Source organism: Magnolia sinica, chromosome 2, assembly GCF_029962835.1.
Source record: "Magnolia sinica isolate HGM2019 chromosome 2, MsV1, whole genome shotgun sequence".
Lineage (NCBI taxonomy): Eukaryota > Viridiplantae > Streptophyta > Magnoliopsida > Magnoliales > Magnoliaceae > Magnolia > Magnolia sinica.
Window position 1 is genome coordinate 19,948,882 of NC_080574.1, and position 17,751 is coordinate 19,966,632.

At 40.8% G+C, this 17,751-nt stretch overlaps 2 non-coding genes across 2 annotated transcripts; both read left to right on the top strand.

Moving 5' to 3' along the window:
- The first annotated feature begins 1,113 nt into the window (after positions 1 to 1,113).
- Positions 1,114 to 1,220, top strand: LOC131238133 (small nucleolar RNA R71). Its single transcript, XR_009167546.1, has one exon. It is a non-coding gene; the product is annotated as a small nucleolar RNA R71 (small nucleolar RNA).
- A 6,716-nt stretch (positions 1,221 to 7,936) lies between these two features.
- Positions 7,937 to 8,043, top strand: LOC131238134 (small nucleolar RNA R71). Its single transcript, XR_009167547.1, has one exon. It is a non-coding gene; the product is annotated as a small nucleolar RNA R71 (small nucleolar RNA).
- The last annotated feature ends 9,708 nt before the right edge of the window (positions 8,044 to 17,751 follow it).

A 17,751-nucleotide genomic window follows, 5' to 3' on the forward strand; every position in this document is an offset into this window, starting at 1 on the left:
TTCATCAAAGTTATTTCTTTTCTTTATTGGTGCCAGACGTTGAGGGAAGGGTGCTTTGGGCACATAAGGTGGCACATTAGTGGCTCTTGGAGAGTCAGAGAGCTTTTGGACTTTGGATGCATTGGTATGACTCTCTGCTTTATCTTGATCTTCTGTTTTAGAATTTGATTCATCCCCAGGCATCTCTATTCTGTTATCAATCTGCTTGCCTGACCTAAGGGTAGTGATCGATTTGGCCTGTTCATGATATTGCCCTTGGTTGGAATTAGAGCCAATCTCATACTGTCCCTTTGGATTAGCCTCAGGTTGGCTAGGGAGCTTGCCCTTCTCTCTCTCACTCAATGTGGCAGCTAGTTGACCCAGTTGTACTTCCAGCTTGGCAATGGATTGTGCATTTGCATGTAAGCTTTGCTGGTTGGCCAATAAGGTTTGTTGGGTGTCTTTTTGGAATTGGAGAGAACTCTGCATGAAAAGATGGAGTGTATCCTCAAGAGATGGTTTCCTTGATTGTGTAGGCAGTTGTTGATATTATGGAAACTGTTGAGGTTGTTGACTGCCAACTTGGAGGTGCGGTTGCATGGGAGGATTTCCAGATGGTCCTCCTTGTTGTGGTCCTTTTGCCCAAGAGAAATTTGGATGTCTAGCCCACCCTGGGTTGTATGTGTTCGAGTAAGGATCATTCCCAGATTTTTGAAAAGTGTTCATAGCATGAACTTGTTCAGAGAGAAGTTTGGAAATGCTGCACCAGATGGACAAGACTGCATAGGATGGGCAGGACTGGAACATGTGGCATATGCCTCGACTTGAGCTGTTTGTGGTGGTCCATTATTCAATACCAGAGCATCAACTTTCTTTGTCAGGTTATCAAGCTTGGCACTTAGCTCTGGTATGACTCCTATCTCATATATACCACCTCTCTTTTGTTGTTGGGGACTTCTATCACCTCTATTTGAATAATCCCATTGCTGGGAATTTTCGCACAAAGTTTCAAAGAAGTTCCACGCTTCGACATCACTTTTGGTCATGAATGACCCTCCACTGGTGGCATCAACCATGCGACGGTTTTGTGGTGTCAGACCGTCATAGAAGTATTGAACTTGTTGCCACTTCTCAAAACCATGGTGAGGACATTTAAGAAGCAAGTCCTTCCATCTTTCCCAACATTCATGAAAGTGCTCGCCCTCTTTTTGTGTGAAGTTAGTGATTTCTCTACGGAGGGCATTGGTTTTGTGAACGGGGAAGAACTTGTTTAAGAACTTCTTAGAAATATGGTCCCAAGTAGTGATAGATCCAACTTCTAGAGAATTCAACCATGCTTTCGCCTTATCCTTCAAAGAAAAAGGAAACAGGCGTAGGCGAATCGTCTGAGTAGTTTTGTAACTTAAAGGTGGATCATATGTTTAAGAATTCTTTCAAATGATGATTTTGTCCTCTTTGTCAAATCCTTAAAATGCTTGCTACTATTGTTTGACTCCAGTTTTAAGTTCAAAGTGTGTTGCCGTAGTGGTTGGCAACACTATGCATGAAGGCGCATTAAATTGGACAGACCTGAATAATCTTTGAGAGCTTTAACTTCAATCTCATTCGCCATTTCAACAAAATTATTTCTCAATCTTTCACAAATTGTTCTTTCAATCTCATGAAAAAACGCTGCGAGTTCTAAATCCAGAGATAAACGTCCAAGCATAAAAAGTGAGAATCTAAAACAAGATAAAATTATGAAAATTAAAATGGGAAGAAATAACACAGAAAAGGAGATGAATGATGTCCAAGACGAGCTCCTCCTTTTGAAGACAATGTTATTTATCAGCTTCCTTCCTTAATTCCTATAAACAAAAAGAAAACAAAAATAAATTAAATTTACTAAAATAATGCTAGAAAAAATCCTAAGCAACGGTTAATTTCTAAAAAAAAAAAAATAATAAAAAATAAAAAAAAATAGAAAATTTGGAAAGAGATTACCAAATTAGTAGTTTATGTCAGGTCCCTACAAAACAGGAAATAGGTTAGTTTCTAAAAAAAAAATTAACCAAAAGTTAGTTAAAAAAATAAAAAAAATAAACTAAGACTATGAATTATGATAAGAGAGAATCCTAAATCCAATTGGAACAAAACAGTCCCCGGCAACGGCGCCAAAAACTTGATGTTTTATTTAAACCAACATGATTTAAATGATTTTTAAACTCGCAAGTATACGAATCAGATGTAGATACGGTACGTATTACGAGATCGTTCCCACGAGGACTGGTCGTCACAATTCAAATCTATGATTCTCCTTAACTAATCCAACAAATAATGGAATGAATTACTAAGCACAATTTTATGAAAAATAATTAATTAAGAACAGGGAAGAAAATTCAATCAGAGAGAGGGCACTAGGACTTTCGAATCCACCCCTAATTATCCTAACCCTTGTTTTGTCTGTTGATTCACCTTGATCTAGATTGATACCACTTAAATAGAGAAAGCACAATCTGTGTCCTTAATCGGGCATACAGACTGTCTAATTCCTTTAAGCAATGCCATGAATGATATATCCCATGTCCTTGGTCGGGTACATGGAATGTACATTCATTAAAGCACCCTGTTTCTTCCTCTATAGGAAACCGGTTCTTGCTCAGACACAAGCACCTATAATAAACATCCAAACAACATCCATATATATACTTTGGTCAAGTTCATAGATGGAGAAGTATAGAATTTAAACCCATAAAGCCCACTTAAAGAAAGAAACAAATTAATTGAAATTCAAAGTAAATCAACCAATACAAGAGCTAATCAAATTAGGGGCTTCATCTCAGCCGGAGAGATTAGTGACCCATAAAATCCATAAAAAAATATTAAATAAAATTCATAAAAAAAACGACAAACCAAACAATCTCTCTCTCTTTTCTTTCTTCTCTTTCTTCTCTTTCTTCTCTCCCTTGCTCCAGATCTGGAATCCCCTGGTTCTGAATGCCTTTCCCACGTCCAAAACTCCCCTTTTATAGCTGCTGGATGGCTGGGGTCGGTGGCAGAGTCGTAGAAGGACTCGAAGTGCAATTTTTCGCAGCCGTGATCGGTGGGCCCCACAGAGGTGTTTTCTGGAAAATCCACCCCATCCATTGGATTCAGAACGAAATTTCAGTCAAGAATGGGTGGTTTTGAAGGTTCATTATCGCGGCCCAGAGAAGAAAATACAAAAAAAATCAGTTTTGAACGTCGCCAGGTAGCCCTTTTGTGGCCTCTGTACCGCACATGTGTGTCCCCATGGGAGTGGAATATCAGCATAGTTTTGAAGATCTCGAAGCCCTCTACACGATGGACGGCTCGGATCGGCCGTACGGGTGACGTACGGGGCCCACAATCCTTCGCAAAAACGGCCAGCGGAAGACGCTACGCGGACGCCAAACCGACGCTGCGATGATGGTTGGGTCCATTATTGGACTTTTCACAGGAATCCACGCCGTCCATTGGATGGAGGATGAAAAAACGGCTAGGAATGCCCAATTTCGAGTTAGAGTTGCGGTGGCCCACAGAGTTTTGAACTCACCGTCCGTTTTGCATTTTTCAGCGATCAACGTCCGTACACATGCATGGAACCAAACGGACATCTAGGCGATGATGATATCGGCCCCAGGAAGTGGATGGACGGTTCGGATTGTCCATTTGGACACTAGGTGGGCCCCACAACCGATGACAGCGGTCGGTTCCGCGGACGCTGGAAACGGAAACTTCCGTTTTCCAAAGACGAAGTCGGGTCAGCGCTGCTGACCGACGCTCGTCCGTTTGGTGCGCAGCCGATGCACCTGTGCACTGTGTACACATCTCTTACACAGGGCTCACCGTGATGTTTACGAGAAATCCAATCCGTCCATCCTATTTGTCATCTATTTTCAACCATCAGCTCCAAGTTTGAGGCAGTTCCAAATATCAGGTGGGCCCCAAGGTGAAGATTAATGGGCTGATCTGTCCGTTGGACCACTTCCGCGATCTTCAATGGCTGAAATTTAATATGTACGGTTAATTTACGGCCCTCATCTCATGTATGAAGTTTCGAACTGATCGGATAGTGGGAACCATGTGATCTTGCATTCTGGACCCTTTTCGGGCCCCTTTGGCTTGCTTTCCTCAGATCCCAGACGTGTAAAATCTTCATTATTGGTTCCCTGGAGTCCACCCCGTGCTCTGGAGACTTTGGATCATGAAATCCATGCCTTTAACACCAATTTTCAATTAACGCTCCTGACTTTATCCTGTAATAAAAATACAATTAAAATACTCCATTAAGCATTATCATATACATAAAATCTGGTAATTACTGGGGTCTGATATGCAATATTTGACCCTGATCACAACCCCCAACCAGCATTTTGCTAGTCCCGAGCAAAGTATGCGAAAAATAATTTTAGAAATAAAAGATGATTCCTATAAACTCAAGTGACTTGTGAACAGATAGCTGAGATGTGAAAATTCTAAGATTCATGATTGGTGTGTGGAATTTTTCTCTTGGAATCAAGCTCTCAGCAAACTTCATAATCAAGTTCAACATATTAATCCATTAATTATAACATTCCTAAACATTGAGTTCCATGAGTGTAAAGTGTAATCTCGACTTACAATCAATTGTCAATTTTCATGATATCGTTAGTAATTCGTGACAACCAAGCTTGAAACCAATACTGGCATTTTAGATTAACTTTCCATTCAACTAGCCTTTGATTTTCTTTATGAACAGTACACCAAGGAACTCAAATCCTCGCCTATAGGGAGCAAACCTATGGCGAAAACTTGTCGCCCAACTTTTTTATAAGTCAACTATGGAGAATCAAAGCTATACCTATAGGGAGCAAACCTATGGTAAAGATTTTGTGACTTAGCCTTTTAATTCTTCTTTTTACCAAGTTAATCATTCAGTTATCGAACCGAAAACTTAATGTGTAAGCGAGATGTGATATGTGAAATCATGACTCAATCAATGTTTACAACCTCTAATCATGGATTAACAATTCAAAATGGACTGTGAAATCAAGCAGATGGCCGAATCCAAGAGTCATTAGTTACCAACATCATGTATCTTATAATGGTAAAATCACAACTATCCTTCAAAATCACTTTGAGTTCAATAGAAATTCCAGAAAAAATTTTAAAATTTTCAAAAATTTTGCTCAAAACCAAGAAAATACTGATTAGGTAACCTAATCTTCCACCCCTAACCTAAAATCTACATTGTCCTCAATGTAAAAGAAATAAACAAGCAATGCACATGGGACAACGAGAATAAAAAAGGAGTGATGAAAAGATAATACCTGGATGGAGAATCAAGAAGCTTTCTCAAAATTTGTGAAAAATTTCAACGTAAAAGCGAGTTAGCACAAGAGAGAAATCAACATAAGCAAAAATAACAAAAAGAAAAAAAAAAGAATATCCTACCTATACCACTTTCGCAGGTGCTCTCGATTGCATTTAGCGCATGCAACAAGCCTTTAAACCCCTAGGTTACCCCTAGTGGACGAGTTGTAGTCTCGTGAGGGTTTGCAGTAATTTTACCCACAATCATTGAAGTAACTAACTAAGAAAATTGACAATGAATGAAATAAAAAGCAATACAATAAAGCAAAAGGCTGGGTTGCCTCCCATGAGCGCTAAGTTTAACGTCTTCAGCCGACAAGAACGGACCATGAATGAAATAATCTTTATAACCAGGGTCCGCCAAAGAAATTACCTCAACATCTTGATTAACCGATCCCAGACAAGTGACGTGAGTTCCCATGAACTGTGCTATCTGAAATAAGGCAACTGACACTGTCGTCAAATAATTTAAGGACTTCTGCTCGAACAACTTCTTCCATGTTAGGATCACGCTTCCTTTGCATTTCACGCGACATTTCCACAGCATGATCCATACATATCGTGGGGCATACTCCCTGTATTTCCATTATCTTCCGTTCAATTGCTGCCTTATATGCTCTGAGAACATTAAGCAGCCTGCTCGCCTTTGTCTTCTCAGAGTTACAAACTGTGTTGTCAGGAAGAGTCTCAGAGGGATGAAGAGGTTCCACTTTCGTTCTCCATTTTTCAGTCTCCAATATAGGAGTAGAGTCGAGCAATGCATTGACTTCATGGATGGGACTATCAATGTTAAAATCCATGCCCGATTGTGCTAAGCAGGTCTCAAGAGGATCTTCAAAAGATGTACGGAAGGAGTCCCGCACAAGGCTCTCGATCATGTCCACTTCAAATATGTCATCCAAATCTGAGGGTTGTTGTCCTCCATTAAAAACATTGAGTTTAATATTCATGTTACCAAAGGACAATTTCATAACTCCATTCCGCAATTGATAATAGCATTAGATGTGGCCAAAAATGGACGACCCAAAATGACTGGGATCTGACTATGAAGATTCTGGACAGGCTGAGTATCTATAACTATGAAATCCACTGGAAAATAAAATTTATCAACCTGGATTAACACATCTTCAATAACACCCCGGGGCACCTTGATAGATCTATCGGCTAGTTGTAATGTTACCTTAGTCGGTTTCAACTCACCAAGTCCTATGGTTAGACTGAATATGGTAACAAATTGACACTCGCTCCTAAATCAAGTAATGCCTTCCCGATCTTATGATCTCCTATGCCGCAAGAAATGGTGGGAGCTCCTGAATCCCTAAATTTAGGAGGGGTGTTATGTTGAATCATGGAGCTGAGCGCTCTGCAAGGAAGACTTTCTTATGAACATTCTGCTTACGCTTTTGAGTGCATAAATCTTTAAGAAACTTAGCGTAAGAAGGGACTTGCTTGATAGCGTCAAGCAACGGGATGTTGACTTGCACTTTTTGAAACACATCCAAGATTTCATCAAAGTTATTTCTTTTCTTTATTGGTGCCAGACGTTGAGGAAAGGGTGCTTTGGGCACATAAGGTGGCACATTAGTGGCTCTTGGAGAGTCAGAGAGCTTTTGGACTTTGGATGCATTGGTATGGCTCTCTGCTTCATCTTGATCTTCTGTTTTAGAATTTGATTCATCCCCAGCATCTCTATTCTGTTATCAATCTGCTTGCCTGACCTAAGGGTAGTGATCGATTTGGCCTGTTCATGATATTGCCCTTGGTTGGAATTAGAGCCAATCTCATACTGTCCCTTTGGATTAGCCTCAGGTTGGCTAGGGAACTTGCCCTTCTCTCTCTCACTCAATGTGGCAGTTAGTTGACCCATTTGTACTTCCAGCTTGGCAATGGATTGTGCATTTGCATGTAAGCTTTGCTGGTTGGCCAGTAAGGTTTGTTGGGTGTCTTTTTAGAATTGGAGAGAACTCTGCATGAAAAGATGGAGTGTATCCTCAAGAGATGGTTTCCTTGATTGTGTAGGCAGTTGTTGATATTGTGGAAACTGTTGAGGTTGTTGACTGCCAACTTGGAGGTGCGGTTGCATGGGAGGATTTTCAGATGGTCCTCTTTGTTGTGGTCCTTTTGCCCAAGAGAAATTTGGATGTCTAGCCCACCCTGGGTTGTATGTGTTCGAGTAAGGATCATTCCCAGATTTTTGAAAAGTGTTCATAGCATGAACTTGTTATGAGAGAAGTTCTGTGAATGCTGCACCTGATGGACAAGACTGCATAGGAGGGGCAGGACGCGACCATGTGGCATAGGCCTCGACTAGAGCTGTTTGTGGTGGTCCATTATTCAATACCAGAGCATCAACTTTCTTTGTCAGGTTATCAAGCTTGGCACTTAGCTCTGGTATGACTCCTATCTCATATATACCACCTCTCTTTTGTTGTTGGGGACTTCTATCACCTCTATTTGAATAATCCCATTGCTGGGAATTTTCGCACAAAGTTTCAAAGAAGTTCCACGCTTCGACATCACTTTTGGTCATGAATGACCCTCCACTGGTGGCATCAACCATGCGACGGTACCGTCATAGAAGTATTGAACTTGTTGCCACTTCTCAAAACCATGGTGAGGACATTTAAGAAGCAAGTCCTTCCATCTTTCCCAACATTCATGAAAGTGCTCGCCCTCTTTTTGTGTGAAGTTAGTGATTTCTCTACGGAGGGCATTGGTTTTGTGAACGGGGAAGAACTTGTTTAAGAACTTCTTAGACAGTTGGTCCCATGTAGTGATAGATCCAACTTCTAGAGAATTCAACCATGCTTTCGCCTTATCCTTCAAAGAAAAAGGAAACAGCGTAGGCGGATCGAATCGTCTGAGAAGTTTTGGAACTTAAAGGTGGAGCAAATGTTTAAGAATTCTTTACATGATGATATGGGTCCTCTTTGTCCAATCCATAAAAGGATGGCAACAATTGTATGACTCCAGGTTTAAGTTCAAAGTGTGCTGCCGTAGTGGTTGGCAACACTATGCATGAAGGCGCATTAAATTGGACAGGAGCTGAATAATCTTTGAGAGCTTTAACTTCAGTCTCATTCGCCATTTCAACAAAATTATTTCTCAATCTTTCACGAATTGTTCTTTCAATCTCAGGATCAAACGGTGCTAGTTCTAAATCCAGAGATCTACGTCCTAGCATAAACTGTGAGATTCTAAAACAAGTTAAAATTATGTAAATGAGAATGGGAAGAAAGAACCCAGAAAAGGAGATGATTGATGTCTGAAGAAGAGCTCCTCCTTTTGAAGACAATGTTATTTAGCAGCTTCCTTCCTTAATTCCTATAAACAAAAAGAAAACAAAAATAAATTAAATTTACTAAAATAATGCTAGAAAAAATCCTAAGCAACGGTTAATTTCTAAATAAATAAATAAAAAAAAATAAAAAAAAAAAAAAAGAAAATTTGGAAAGAGATTACCAAATTAGTAGTTTATGTCAGGTCCCTACAAAACAGGAAATAGGTTAGTTTCAAAAAAAAAATTTAACCTAGAGTTAGTAAAAAAAAAAAACCTAAGACTATGAATTATGATAAGAGAGAATCCTAAATCCAATTGGAACAAAACAGTCCCCGGCAACGGCGCCAAAAACTTGATGTTTTATTTAAACCAACATGATTTAAATGATTTTTAAACTCGCAAGTATACGAATCAGATGTAGATACGGTACGTATTACGAGATCGTTCCCACGAGGACTGGTCGTCACAATTCAAATCTATGATTCTCCTTAACTAATCCAACAAATAATGGAATGAATTACTAAGCACAATTTTATGAAAAATAATTAATTAAGAACAGGGAAGAAAATTCAATCAGAGAGAGGGCACTAGGACTTTCGAATCCACCCCTAATTATCCTAACCCTTGTTTTGTCTGTTGATTCACCTTAATCTAGATTGATACCACTTAAATAGAGAAAGCACAATCTGTGTCCTTAATCTGGCATACAGATGTCTAATTCCTTTAAGCAATGCCATGAATGATATATCCCATGTCCTTGGTCGGGTACATGGAATGTACATTCATTAAAGCACCCTGTTTCTTCCTCTATAGGAAACCTGTTCTTGATCAGATACAAGCACCTATAATAAGCATCCAAACAACATCCATATATATACTTTGGTCAAGTTCATAGATGGAGAAGTATAGAATTTAAACCCATAAAGCCCACTTAGAAAGAAACAAATTAATTGAAATTCAAAGTAAATCAACCAATACAAGAGCTAATCAAATTAAGGGCTTCATCTCAGCCCTAGCTGAGAGATTAGTGAACCCATAAAATCCATAAAAAATATTAAATAAAATTCATAAAAAAACATCAAACCAAACAATCTCTCTCTCTCTTCTTTCTTCTCTTTCTTCTCTTTCTTCTCTCCCTTGCTCCAGATCTGGAATCCCCTGGTTCTCAATGCCTTTCCCACGTCCAAAACTCCCCTTTTATAGCTGCTGGTTGGGTGGGGTCGTAGAAGGACTCGAAGTGCAATTTTCGCAGCCGTGATCGGTGGGCCCCACAGAGGTATTTTCTGGAAAATCCACCCCGTCCATTGGATTCAGAACGAAATTTCGATCAAGAATGGGTGGTTTTGAACGTCCATTGACGCGGCCCAGAGAAGAAAAAAAAATCAGTTTTGAACGTCGCCAGGAGCCCTTTTGTGGCCTCTGTACCGCACATGTGTGTCCCCATGGGAGTGGAATATCAGCATAGTTTTGAAGATCTCGAAGCCCTCTACACGATGGACGGCTCGGATCGGCCGTACGGGTGACGTACGGGGCCCACAATCCTTCGCAAAAACGGCCAGCGGAAGACGCTACGCGGACGCCAAACCGACGCTGCGATGATGGTGGGGCCCATTCCTGGACTTTTCACAGGAATCCACGTCGTCCATTGGTTTCAGCTCGAAAAATCAGTAGGAATTGACTGGTTTTGGGGTGAATTTGGTGCAGCCCACGGAGTTTTGAACTCACCGTCCGTTTTGCGTTTTTTCAGCGATCAACGTCCGTACACATGCATGGAACCAAACGGACATCTAGGCGATGATGATATCGGCCCCGGGAAGCGGATGGACGGTTCGGATTGTCCATTTGGACACTAGGTGGGCCCCACAACCGATGACAGCGGTCGGTTCCGCGGACGCTGGAAACGGAAACTTCCGTTTTCCAAAGACGAAGTCGGGTCAGCGCTGCTGACCGACGCTCGTCCGTTTGGTGCGCAGCCGATGCACCTGTGCACTGTGTACACATCTCTTACACAGGGCTCACCGTGATGTTTACGAGAAATCCAATCCGTCCATCCTATTTGTCATCTATTTTCAACCATCAGCTCCAAGTTTGAGGCAGTTCCAAATATCAGGTGGGCCCCAAGGTGAAGATTAATGGGCTGATCTGTCCGTTGGACCACTTCCCGCGATCTTCAATGGCTGAAATTTAATATGTACGGTTAATTTACGGCCCTCATCTCATGTATGAAGTTTCGAACTGATCGGATAGTGGGAACCATGTGATCTTGCATTCTGGACCCTTTTCGGGCCCCTTTGGCTTGCTTTCCTCAGATCCCAGACGTGTAAAATCTTCATTATTGGTTCCCTGGAGTCCACCCCGTGCTCTGGAGACTTTGGATCATGAAATCCATGCCTTTAACACCAATTTTCAATTAACGCTCCTGACTTTATCCTGTAATAAAAATACAATTAAAATACTCCATTAAGCATTATCATATACATAAAATCTGGTAATTACTGGGGTCTGATATGCAATATTTGACCGGTTGAGTAACCCCCTCGACCGGTCGAGCCACCTTGAAGATTTAAGGCATCTGTTTGAACAACATATCTTGTTTGTTAATCACATGAATCCTTATATCATGTAGTCGGTTAATCTTTTAAAAGCTGAAGACCGAAGACATAAGAAGACAAAAATATTAGGGAGCAAAGAACTGGTAAATGAGATGCCTTGGTGACCCTAACCCTTGACCCAAAACAACCCTTGAATCTCTAGATGATCTTGGTTTAATAGGTAAACTTTGTTGATCACCCCTTAGCCTTAGAAACTTAATTGGAAGATGATAAGTAAGGCTAGAAGAGGTGCGAAGCTGCTGTGAAATCATATCCCCCAAAACAACATATTTTGATTGTTGGTTGATCCTATCAAGTAGATCTTGAAGGGTCTTCGATTGAATCGAAGACCACTCGATGGAATTGATTAGGTAACTTAGATATGTCTATCAAATTATTTGAGTTTCTCAATGGAATTGAAGGATCTTCGATGGCATCAAAGGATATCCTCGATGCCATCAAAGATTACTCGTTGGCATCGGATAAAACAGTGTGTAAACTGTCCAACAACAATTCAACTGAAAATTCATTTTCTTCGATGCCATCAAAGCCCTGCTGGATGCCATAAAAAGAGAAATTATTTGCCCATTTTCTGATCTTTGGAACTTAAAGTTCTTATAAAAGGCATTCAGTTCTTGAGTATATGGATGGTTTTTTATGCAATAAAAGCTTATATTATTTCATAATCATATCATTCATCCCAAGCTCTCTAAATTGATAAGTTCTAAGTCATTTTCCTTAATATTAATACTCTATGATGGATTCCAATATTTACCTTGAAGATGAGCTTAAACTCCACCATTTTCTAGATATTAAACTTAGTATATATAGGTGTATTCTTATCTAAATCCTCCAAAAGACCCTTTTAGGTAAAACATATAGGAATTATAACTCTCCATTAGTTGTAGGAGATTATACCAACCTCCCATCACCTTGACTACCTCAAAGGAGTATCACATGCAAGGTGGTTGATTTTAGATCTGAAGTGTTGACAACGCATCGGCATCACAATCGAGGGAGCAAAGAGGAGTTAGTTGAAGCATGTGAGAGCATTGATCAAGCAACTTGAGAAGGGACTATCAAAGGAGCTCAATTCGACAAGTAAGTTGTCATGTGTGAGAGTTCGTATACACGCATTCCTTATGTATGATCGGGTGTAAGAGTTTGAATTATTAAACTCAACTAAGTTCTTATGTAGGACATTGGCTCTTTTGTAGGATATTGACTCTTATGTAGGTCATAAATCAAAGTCCTTGTGTAAGCCACTGGACACAAGTGCGTACATGTTAGTCTCCACGGGAGCCTCTGACGGGAGTAAACGTGGGTCCTTGGATTAAGATCAAGGTTGTTCGTTAGCTTAAAAAAACCAATTAAAGTCTCTTACGGGAGCCTCCGGCGGAATGTACGTTAGTAGATTTTTGTGTAGGACTGAGGTTCGTGGCAAGCCTATAGAAAACTATAGAAAGTCTCTTGTGGGAGTCGGTCCTTGTATATGATTATAAAGGTTAAAAGTGAACCTAATTTAAAGCCTTCAATAATGAAATCCAGTATACTCACAGGTTGAATGTGTCTACCGAAAGTGGAGTTGGAAAACCAAACCACTATTTATAACGACATTGTAATATTGTAATTTACTTTTCTTTCATTATAACGAGATTCATATATTGTATATTTCTATAAATAAACTCTTTTAGGGACTAAATCAATATAGACAACTCAAGGAGAATTCTTCAAAATATCTCCAGTTTCTTAAGTTATTAGAACATTCATTCTCCTGCCTTATGCATTTCAAATATAAGGGATGTTCTTGATCACCTTGAGGTGCGACTTCGGTGGATCCTCGGATCCACCGAGGTGGGTGGGATCCCTAACTGTGGGGTCCATCATGATGTATGAGCCTTACATCCACACCATCATTCTATATTGAAAACACATTTTAAAGCATTATCCAGAAAATGAAGTGGATCCAAATGTCAGGTGGACAATAGTACATGAAATAGTAGTAAATGACCATTAACAACTTCTTGTGGGCCAAAAATATTTAGGACTACGATTATATTTATGCGGTCTCTTCATCCAGGTCCTTTTGACCTTATCAATAGGTTGGATACGCATTTCAGAGGACCCCATGAAGTTTTTAATGGTGAGGATCCAGCCACGACTGCTTCTAATACTATGGTTCACCGAAGATTTGGATCTGCTTTATTTTTTGAATCACGCCTTAAAATGAGTTTTCAATAAAGATGGATAATGTCGATGTAAGCCACGTACATCATAATAGGCCCCCACCGTGAGGATCCCACCCACCTCGGTGGAACCGAGATCCACCCAAGCCACGCCCTCACCTTGGAGTCTGAAATTAGCCTTTGCCACGATTCAAATAGCAGCAAGCAACTATCTACTATAGTCATGATGGTCATGGATGCAAATTTACTGTGAAAGCCTTTTGCATAAAAATATTGTAATGGAAAGTTAGGTGGGGCTCACCATGATGTTTGTGAGAAATCCACCTATTCATCAATTTTGTGAGCTCATCTTAGGATCTGCATCCAGAAATTAGGTGAATCAAAAACTCAAGAGGGAAAACTGGGGAAAGAAATGTTGACAGATGCCTTAAATATGTCTTTTTTGGATCTCTCGACCAGTCGAGCATTTCGCTCGACCGGTTGAGTGAGCAGCTCGACTTGTCGAGCCCTGCTCGACTCAAAGTCCAGTGAGCACATGTTTTTAGGTGTCCGTGATGCTCAACCAGTCAAGGGTCAGGCTCGACCGGTCGAGCGAGTTGCTCAACCAATCGAGGTCATCCTTCGACTAGCCGAGGTTATGCAGATCCTTCGCGGACTGCGTAAATTTGAGGCAGTTTCCGGACTTTTCCGGACTAGGTGCGTAAGTGGAGTTTTATAAACTATAAATAGGGGTCTCTAGGGCTATTATAAGGTATTCTAAAGCTTTCTAAAGGGGTTCTAGGGTTATCAAAGGGTGTAGCAAGGGTGAGATTCGAGATTGTTTAAATCGGGTAAGTCCTCTTTCTTATAATTTCTATTTCATAGTGGATTTCTGTCGCTTTGTGCCGTGATTTTTTCCCGCAAGGATTTTCCACGTTAAATATTTGTGTTCTCTTGTGATTGCTTATTGCCCTTGGATTGCTATCCTAGATCTAGATCTGTGTGATTCCGTAGCACAAATCCCCAACAAGAAATGCCTATGGTTGAAACCTTCCTAGGCTCCACCTTGACAAGGCCATATTTATCTGCCATCCAAAGCCTTTATAAGGCCATTCCCATCTAGATAAACGGAAAACACCCATGAAAAAAAAAAAAAAAAAAAAAAACACCCTTAACCCAATTCAAAACATAATATTTCAACTGTTGTCATTCAATCCCCACCGTTTCCTCATGTATGACTTTATTTTGCAGCCGCCTCATTTTTTAGCATGTCCTGAAATGAACTCAAAATGGATAGATGAATTTCTCACAAATAATAGGGTGGAGCCCACCTAGCTGAACTGCTATTGTCAGGAAATTCGCGCCTGTCGTGATATGCATGTATCTCAAACTAGGTCGTCCAAATCATGGCTCCAGGAAGTTACACTGATTTTTAAGATTCTAACCGCTCAATTGCTTTCCAGTAGATGGATTCGTTGCAAAAAGGGGCTGTGGTCTTTCCGTACGTGGATTGCTTGCTGAATAGACGCGGATTGCGTCCTACATCCGTCCCGACAAGGCTCTGTGAGGCCCACGATTGTTTTTATCGACGCCGTTCATCGCTTTTCACAGATCATTTTAAGGTATTATCATAAAAATTAAGCAGGTCCACATCTCCAGTGGACCACACCAAAGGAAGCTGCATTGATAATGACACCTATCGTTGAAACCTTTCTAAGGGCCACCGTGATGTTTTTTTACCATCCAAACTATTCGTAAGGTCACGTAGACGTGGATGAGGTGAAAATACAAATATCAGCTTGATCAGAAACTTCTCCAGCTCTTAAGAGGTTTTTAATGGTGGAAGTTCAATCCTCACTTTGTGGTCCACTGGAGATGTACCTGCCTAATTTTTTAGCTCATATCTTAAATTGATATGTGAAAAGCGATGGAATGCCTGGATAAAACACTTACATTATGTTGGCCCTCACAGAACCCTATCGGACGGATTACCGTCCTGGCGGTGGTAGGACCCAACCCGCGTCCTTGCTGAATAATCATACTGACTAAACCCTGTGGGCCCACCGTAGTTGTATGCATCTTTCCACGTCTCCATCCATTCTATCGGCTTATTTTAGGGCATGAGCCAAAATTGAAGCATGCAGCAATCTGAATGAATACCGTGGGGCCTACCATGATATTTGTGTCTCATCCACACCATCCATCCATTTTACCAGCTAATTTATGGGATAATATCAAAATTGAAGGATATCCAAAGCTCAAGTGGACCACACCAAGGAAACAATGTGAATTGACGCTTACTGCTGATAGCTTCTTGAAGGACATAATTTTCAGTTGTTGATAAAGATGGATAACAAATAAACATCATTGTAGGCCCTAGGAATGTACAACAATGTGGTACAATTGAGCATTGGAAATGCTTTCATTTCAAGCTCATGCCCTGTTTGGCTGAACCAAACCCACGGTATTAGGAGGGATGGGATCGCGATATCCTGGGATATGCATGACGAGCCAAACAGACCCGGTGAACTTGTCCCGAAATATAAGCAACCCCATTGATCTTAAAACAATCCATTGACTTTACCATCATTACCTTAAAATTGATCCCATCCCTTGGTTGGATGGATTGGAAGGTAAAATCCTGGGATATGCCGAGTGTGCCAAACAGACCCAATGAACTTGTCCCGGGATATAGCAATCCCATGGATCTTAAACCAATCCACTAACACCACCATCATTACCTTAAAATCCATCCCATCCCTCCTAATCCCATGAGATTTGCCCGGCCAAATTGGACCTAAAATGTACGTAGGGTGTCAATAAGACACATTAATCATGGTGGGCCCACATACCTCTCCGTCAACTCGAGGCTGAATATGTCCTAACCCAACACCACCGATATCCTTGGTGACTGGCGTATATGGGGCCCACCGTGGTGCATGTGTTTTTATACATGCTTTTCATTTATTTTTATTGCTTCCTTTGGAGCATGAGCCCAAAATTGAAGCATATTCAAAGCTCAAAGTAGACCACATGACATAGATCATTGAGGTAATAATGTCCATTGTCAAAACCTTTGTAGGGCCCATGGTGATGTTTAATTTCCATCTAACCTGTTGCTAGGTCACATGGACCAGACTGAGGAGAAAATACATATATTAGCAAATATTAGCTTGATCCAAAACTTTTATAACCTATGCAGTGCAGTGAGCCCTCATTGAGTCCGGTCACCAAGGATATAGTTGGTGTTGAGGTCACCACGCAAACCGCTCGGACGGAGATTTCCTGACAAGCCCTTTTCGCATAAAGTTCCTGTGCTGGAAACTAGGTGAGCCCAATGTTTGTGATAAATCCACACCATCCATCCATTTTGTGAGCTGATTTTAGAGATGAACTGAACATGCAAATATTGGCCTGATTCAAACTCCCCGGACCTCACAAATATTTCAACTGTGGACGTTTAGTCATCACATTTTTGGCTTACTTGGGTACCGGATTCGGCTCATTTTTTACTTTAATTTCTAATATAAGCTCCAAAAACGAATTAACAGAATAGTTTTCTCACAAACATCACGGTGGGCCAAGGTTACCGGTACCTTACTTGGGAAACGCTTTACCCGGAAATCCGCATCTTGAACTCACATGATAGGTAATGATTGCTCAACCGGACGCGGAACAAGTGGGACGCGTCGCCCCGCCGTCTCTGGCCCAAAAGGGAAGTTCTGTGGGTGGCCCCACCCTGATGTATCTGTTTATCCAAGCCGTACATCCTTTTTATTTTAAGAAATGAACAAAAAAATTAGAAAAATTCAGCGCTTACACCGAAGAATAAGCTTAGTCGCATTAAATGCACAAGGCATTAAATGTCAAGCATATTAAATGGAAGAGTCATCCGCTGTGTGGTACATCTAACTTATTTTTGTTCCTATGCATTAAAATAATATGGCAAAAAAAAAGAGGAATGGACGGCATGGATAAACAAATAGATAGGCCTGCCCACTGCCCGTTCGTGCTAGAGACGGGAGGCGTTTGGATGCGATCCGCTTCCGATCAAGTGGTGTTGCTAACACCAGCGGTGGCGTCTCGATGTGTTGGACGACGTAGCCTAACGTGATGTATGTGTTTTATATCTAAGCCGTCCATCGGTTTTACCCTCTCATGGTAGGGTATTAATTAAAAGAATTAAACAGTTCCGAAGCTCAACTTGACCATACCACTGGAAAGAGTGGTGATTGAATGCCCACCGTTAAAAACTTTTCGGTGGCCACGGTAGTTTTGGTTCAGGTTGATATCTGTGTTTTTCCTTCAACCAGACCTGAGTAACCTTATCAAGAGGTTGGATGATATCCCTAATTTTTTTGCGTGGTGTCACTATCCTTAATCT